The sequence below is a fragment of the Mya arenaria genome, chromosome 7 (genome assembly GCF_026914265.1).
Source record: "Mya arenaria isolate MELC-2E11 chromosome 7, ASM2691426v1".
NCBI classification, from domain to species: Eukaryota; Metazoa; Mollusca; class Bivalvia; order Myida; family Myidae; genus Mya; species Mya arenaria.
In genome coordinates this window covers 38,205,258-38,212,895 of record NC_069128.1, presented here as the reverse complement: position 1 = coordinate 38,212,895, position 7,638 = coordinate 38,205,258, and the positions used below count along the sequence as shown (strand labels likewise).

At 34.1% G+C, this 7,638-nt stretch overlaps 1 long non-coding RNA gene across 1 annotated transcript; it reads left to right on the top strand.

Moving 5' to 3' along the window:
• The first annotated feature begins 3,274 nt into the window (after positions 1 to 3,274).
• Positions 3,275 to 7,021, top strand: LOC128239878 (uncharacterized). Its single transcript, XR_008261958.1, has 4 exons — positions 3,275 to 3,440; positions 3,786 to 3,848; positions 6,457 to 6,519; positions 6,958 to 7,021. It is a non-coding gene; the product is annotated as an uncharacterized LOC128239878 (long non-coding RNA).
• The last annotated feature ends 617 nt before the right edge of the window (positions 7,022 to 7,638 follow it).

The following is a 7,638-nucleotide window of genomic DNA, read 5'->3' as shown; positions in this document are numbered from 1 at the left end:
GTCTATTTAATTCTAACTGTTTACTTTCTCATTTTATTTTCATATTCAGCTGTTTATAATTGATTCAGATATTCACAATCAGTTGAGTTCGCCTGTGATATCCTCAAGTTGAAATTTATGCACTTGAAACGGTGTAATCTTGTAATCCCGTAAAAGTGCCACATGCGAATTTATGGTATTATCGTTCAAGAGTTTCACATGCGAATTTATGGTAATCTAGTAAAATAGTGTCACATGCGAATTTAAGGTATTTTTCAAAATAAGTTAAGCCTAACTACTGTATCGCCATGTGTAATACTGCATGTGAAATATAGTCACATGCGAATTTGAAACTGCAACATATAATAAAGTAATATGTGTGTTCTTAAACCATTTAAGGCAACCACGTATTTAGCGTACATCAGCTATGCATTGAATATCGACCTTTCAATGCATAAGCTGCTTAGATGGTCGCGAATTTTGCTTTTACTTGGCCATATTGCCATTTAACATTCAAGTTCATCAGCAGTATCCTTGAAAACTATTGGCCTAATTGTTGTATTTTATGTAGCTACAACGATGCGTTCAGTTACAGTACATATACATTATAAAGCTAAAATTATTATCCATATCAGGTTCTTTCATGTTGTTTCCAATTCATGTACTAGCCTCATGATTCGACATATAAAGACACATATTCACACTTTGTCTGTTTGACCATATTAAAGCTCCTTTATTTTGCAGTGTCGACACAGTACGTCGTGTATTGTGGTGAGGATTATTACCGATCGACAAATGAATTTTGCGTGTTGGTGTTAATACTTCATTGACCTTTTTAACGTTATGACGTCAAGATCTAAAAATCGTTGATATGTTTATAAAATATTCACTATTATGTGCTATACATATCATATGTCGCTGTGTCCAAGTTTTTCCAAGTACTATACATATCTCTATACCAGGCATTGAAACACTTTTTAACAAAGAAATTCAGGTAAGGTCTTCCGTCTGTCTTCCATCACAATTTGTCGCACCATTTCTACGAAAGCCCCATCTACCGCTTGTCTTCCAGGCCGTTTGTCATCTAGGTTTTTTTCAAAATAAGTTAAGCCTAACTACTGTATCGCCATGTGTAATACTGCATGTGAAATATAGTCACATGCGAATTTGAAACTGCAACATATAATAAAGTAATATGTGTGTTCTTAGAACCATTTAAGGCAACCACGTATTTAGCGTACATCAGCTATGCATTGAATATCGACCTTTCAATGCATCAGCTGCTTAGATGGTCGCGAATTTTGCTTTTACTTGGCCATATTGCCATTTAACATTCAAGTTCATCAGCAGTATCCTTGAAAACTATTGGCCTAATTGTTGTATTTTATGTAGCTACAACGATGCGTTCAGTTACAGTACATATACATTATAAAGCTAAAATTATTATCCATATCAGGTTCTTTCATGTTGTTTCCAATTCATGTACTAGCCTCATGATTCGACATATAAAGACACATATTCACACTTTGTCTGTTTGACCATATTAAAGCTCCTTTATTTTGCAGTGTCGACACAGTACGTCGTGTATTGTGGTGAGGATTATTACCGATCGACAAATGAATTTTGCGTGTTGGTGTTAATACTTCATTGACCTTTTTAACGTTATGACGTCAAGATCTAAAAATCGTTGATATGTTTATAAAATATTCACTATTATGTGCTATACATATCATATGTCGCTGTGTCCAAGTTTTTCCAAGTACTATACATATCTCTTTACCAGGCATTGAAACACTTTTTAACAAAGAAATTCAGGTAAGGTCTTCCGTCTGTCTTCCATCACAATTTGTCGCACCATTTCTACGAAAGCCCCATCTACCGCTTGTCTTCCAGGCCGTTTGTCATCTGCTCATGATTCGGAAAACAACCCTATGTCATTTGAAAATGATTGATCTGGACACCTTGGATGATTTTTCTGTCATTTTTAGTAATGCAAGCGTCTGTGCAGGAAAGTAGTTAACATTTTAGCAGTAATTCATAGTCGTGCGTTGCTCCATGCGAATTGACGTCGCCATCTATGACGCTTGCGCATTTAAACTACAGTGCTATGTGTTTGCTACACAACACTATCAATATACCTAATATGACATTGTAATTTGTCAGTAAACGTCATGAAAGTTTTAATTGACATCATGTGAATTTTAAAGACGATGCCGTTATTTCTTTTTTGAAATATATCGCGGGTTTACGGTGATGAATGTACCAAAACGTTGCGAGTTATTCAAAGTGCTCCGTACTGCCTGACATCCGTTGCCTAGGTAGCTTGTATTTAAAAACATGGATTTCATAATTTTACTATTGAAATATATTAATACAATTATGTTCTGCTTATTTGTAGACTTTTACTTCAATATCATCTTTTTATCCATATTAGTCATGTCAGTTCACAAACTTTATGGATGACACGTATTCAAATACTGATACTATCTGTATTACTTGTACTCATATGACGATCCTGATAACATATTGTCGCTCGTTTAAGAACGTTTAAACCCACGTTTTCATATAAAATATGGCATCACAACCGATTCAGTGTGATATGTGCTTAAAGGAAAATGCTGTTGGAAGTTGCGATACATGTGGGCATGTCGGTGAAGCTTGCTTACGTAGTCATCAGAACGGAAGGTCATTTCGAACTCACATTATCAACGCGTTGAACAAGGACAGCCAAACAACAAAAAGGATTGATATTACAGAAGAGCGATGTAAGAAACATCCGACAAAGAACGCGTTTTTTCTTTGCACCATTCATGATTCCATGGTTTGCGGACGATGCCTTCATTCGGAACATATTCCTTGTGCAAAAGAGGTCGTTGACTTGGAGCAAGAAGGGGCTAAAATTGATTGCGATAAAGTCAACAAGATGAAATCACTTTTCAATGAGTTAAGAGATGAAAATTCGCTTATGAAAGTTGAAGCAGATCACAGTATGGAGAGCTGCAAGAATAGTGCTGATAAATGTTTGCAAGAATGTATGGAATTAGGAAAGAAGATAAAACAATGTGAAGATCAAGTGACTAGTAATATCAGAGATGGAATAGCAATGAAACATGCTAAAAATGTGAGTACCCATTCCCGTATCACTAAAACGTATGACGAAAAAGCCATTTGGTGTACCAATGAAGACAATAAAATTGACGACTTTGTTGACAATAATATGGCTGGTTACTTGTACCCTCATGGGAAGACATTTTTAGAAAGATATTTCAAACGGTAGATCTGACCTGAAAGAAATTAAAATCAAACATATTTTCAAAGGGATTGTCTTTAAAGAAAACAAGGTTGTACTTAAATGTTTGTTTGAGGACTTGGATGAAGTTTGTGAACAACATGAAGAAGTCACTGGAAGCGACGATGGTAATTCCGACGATGTTGCCACACCCACCACAGAAATAAATAAGGTATCGATTTTGGTGTTAGATACCCTAATTATATTCACCTACAACGTGTCGCATTCTGTCTGAATTGCAAGATCACTATAAACACATATGAAGAATGTTTAATTAATTAAGTTATTTACATGTTGAATCATCAATGACTATCCACTTATTGTATTATAATATCAAGCATGACATTTAAATTGTGTTTAATTTCGGCTTGTCAAAACATATAAATATTTGCATTGCTAATATTGATAAGAATTCCTAATACAACAAAAATCTGAATGAGCGATTGGAAAATCCTTTTAAAACGTGTAGTTTTTTTTAAAGAGCATCTAATGTTATAAGTTATATGCTTGATTTTAGACATGGCGGGAGCTCACTGCACTGTTGAATCAAGCCAAACACAATTTGGATACATCAGAAAAGGTTCGTACAAGTTTGTTCTGGTAAAGCGTTACGCAGCATTTTCTTAAACAAACTAAACAAATTATACATATCAAATATGATGACGTGTTATCACCTTTTCGACCACAAAATAACACGTGGTTGTTATATTTCAAATGAAGACTTTCACCTGTGTCGATTAACCAAAATTAAAAATCATCGCATTACTACATTAACCGTTTGTAACAGACTTCATTTTAAACTGAGTCTAAAAGAACACATTTTTAAAAGATTGTTATATGTTGTGTAAATAAAATAGTTGGTCTCAGTGATCGCGTCGCCCTTCGCAAAAACATGAAAAACAACCATGAAAGTCCAAAAGGTAAAAGCTAAAACAAAGGCCCTGTTTAAAGGCACAATTCCAAGGCCTACCATTCACTTATTGACATCTACACAACGTACAAACCATACTGCATCAAACTTATTTTACAATAATAACAATCAGGTTTTACTTTTAGGTAATGAAATAAAATATCTTAATATGTTCGTTGAACTTGTATTTTTGTATTTAATTTATTGTATGAGTGATTTGCGGTGTCTTCAAAGTGGCGCTGGCTTCGATAGGGTTTTTATTAACTTAGTATTGCAATGATCGAAGCATTTTTTGTACAAGTGAAATGTTAAGATATCATGAACTAGTAAAAGCGCCGTATAAAAGTCAGTAGACAGCATGTTATCTGAAATAAATGGTTGCTCGCTTGATAAATTGTTAAACATTTAACTTGCGTATATGTGTGTAGTATCTCTGATTGTGGTCATTTAATCGAATATGTAAACAATTTGTTGATAAAGTCAAAAGGAAAGTGACGCTTAATCATTATAATCTAGATAAACCCACAGCGAAATCATCTTTAACAGTTTATGTATGCATATACGGTATGTCTTTCATGTTATACACGGTGTATGTCTCTCGTTTAAAGTTTGTTGGTCCGATGCTTTTCAACAGATTCCTTGTAGATTGTGTTTTGTTTGGATTGCTTTTCTTGTATTATACAAGATACCATCATGCACTTGTATTGAAAAACAGACAAAAACACATAGTAAAACATATCCAACGGGTTTGAATAGATAAAGGACCATCGTTTTGTCTATTATGATATTACGAAAAACAGTTGTAAAATACTATTGACGGGGAAACCAGTTGTCGAATACGATTGACGGGGAAACCAGTCGAATTAACAGCTGTAATCGGTAGGACATAAGAGGATTGTGAATGCATATATCGTTATTGTATAATCGTGTATATCAAGTAGGTTAACACTAACTTTTATCACATGCTTACCCTTGTTTTCCGTGTAATATACCCATTACGAATATTTTTATCTTACACATGTGTAAGATAACATATCAGACATTTCTATTGGCTAGACTAATCACACGCGACCTAGATATCCCTCCGCATTGTTTGTAAACAAAATGGTTTAAACGCCAACAAATACTAACCTCAATAATGAAGCAGAAGGACTTCCGGGAGACAAATGGCTTACGAATCATAGTGCCAGAAAGCATCTTGTTCGAAAACTTTCTGATAATAATGTTCCGCCAACCAGATAATGCAGATTACTAGTCACAGAAATATCCAGTCAGTCAACAAATACAGCCACATTAGTGACAAACGACACGAGAACATTTCAAACATCACCATCTTAACAGGCAATATGCGACCAATGCCATAAAATTTGCTTGCCAGTTTAATCAGCTGTCGGTTACCAAAACACAAATACGAATTCCGCAACACAGGTTTCTCATCACACGTACGTCCCAAGACGGTAAAGACAGCTTGTTCTCTGGAAACATTCTTGATGGAACTTTTTCAACATCAACATCCATGCAGTGCAGAGTAAGGCTTCGTCGTAATCATCTGCATGTTGTGAAAATCCATGTCCACTAAGAAAACGCCACTATACCACTACTCATCAAATTTCAACTTTTATAATTCGGAAAAGAAAAGTACTCTAACACAGTATGCGAGCGGGCTTCGGATATTATATAAGTAAGCAATATGTATGCAAAAAGCTACAGAAACATGTTCAGTAGCAACAAGTTCAAACATAAATGCGAAATTGTGTGGTAAATATATGTACATAGATACAAACGGGTATCATTTGTGAAATATTTTCCTTGTATCATTACAATATAAGTTGATTTTCAAGCTTACTAAAAACCAAGAGCATTTTATAAACTGCTGTCCTGCCCGCCATTGTATTTAACACATTTATATAAATTATTCACATAATCTATGTATATAAACTGTTTATGTTTATCCGTTACATTTGTCGCTACCATTGGAAATATTTTATTTGATAGTTCATTATTTCAGAAACATTAACACGCTAGTTGGACCTTTATAAAACGCTTAGAATTAAACATCGTTGTAGCTGTTCTCAGGATACTTCCACAAAAAAAGCTGAAGCCCTTTTAGCATTCTGATTGGACTCTTCATGTTACTGTAAAATTTGATGTTATGTTTTCAGGCGGTAACATATGTTCTAGTTGTTGGCCCCAGTATTAAGCTTTAAATGTATTCAATATAATTAGTAATCGTTATACATACTGATAGGTTATGCTTCAAATTCATACACTTTTCCAGACACAGAAGGAACTGCGTGATGAGCTTAAACGAGTGAAACAAGCTCTACATCATTCCGAAAAGGTAACACCTGTAACAACCATTTGTTTAGAATATATTCGCAAGGATTTACTGGGAAACCAGAATAGTGAACTTTTTACATTAGTAAACCATTACTTTAAAACTATTTCTAAGAGGTATTTAGTCATTTTATATACAACTTGATAAACACATTGCGTTCTCTTTTCGTTTTGATAGTCCTATTAACCAACGTAATATCCTAACGTTTTGCCGCTATAAGACAAGACAAGATCTAACAAGAGCTACTGACAGCAAAACAGGGCATAGAGAAATATGAAAAGGAAAGTTGTCTATACAAGCTATATGACAACTAGACGCATACGATATGATATAATAAAAACCTCAGGAAAACGGGCCAAATAAATCAAATCCATGCTATTCAAATATCAAGTCGAAAGGTACAAAATATTCTAGTAAACGATACTTATACACTCTTTTCAGAAAAGTAAACAGCTATATGATCTGCTGATACAAGGTCAACATGAACTTGACCAATTGAAAAAGGTGAGAAATTTACAAAGATGTTTTATGAATCAAAGCGTGCATGTAGACAGGGATAGTTCTTGTAGTATAACCCTTACAACTGTACTAGTAAGAGCATATATTTGTATATGTGTAATCATTTACTGCAATTCGAAAAATATACACAAATGAATTTTCTTATTTCATTTAAATAAGAGTTACTTGCCATTAGCTAAAAAACGTGAAAAAATACAATTATAATTCGGAATAGGTGAGACCTTTGGAGAACATTGTTACTAAGATTTTATCCCAAAGTTTCGTATGTTCATACAGTATAAACGTCATTCCGATTATGGAATAATTGGAACTGTTGATATATATTATGTTTAACGACATTGTCATTTATCTAGAATTACGTATGTGAAAAAAAACCCTGTCAAGTTGTTTTGTATTCATTTTTTGAATAAACTGTAAATGATATATTTCCAATTTCGCGCGATAAAGTGCAACGCATTGTGGAACTTGTAGATCCGTAGAGCACATATACAATATGTATGGTTACCAATACATAGTAGGATTTCATTGTGAAAAGATATATAAGGCACAAACCGTGTCTGCACGTTTCTGTACGATAACATACTCAGTCTGATCATAAGTATA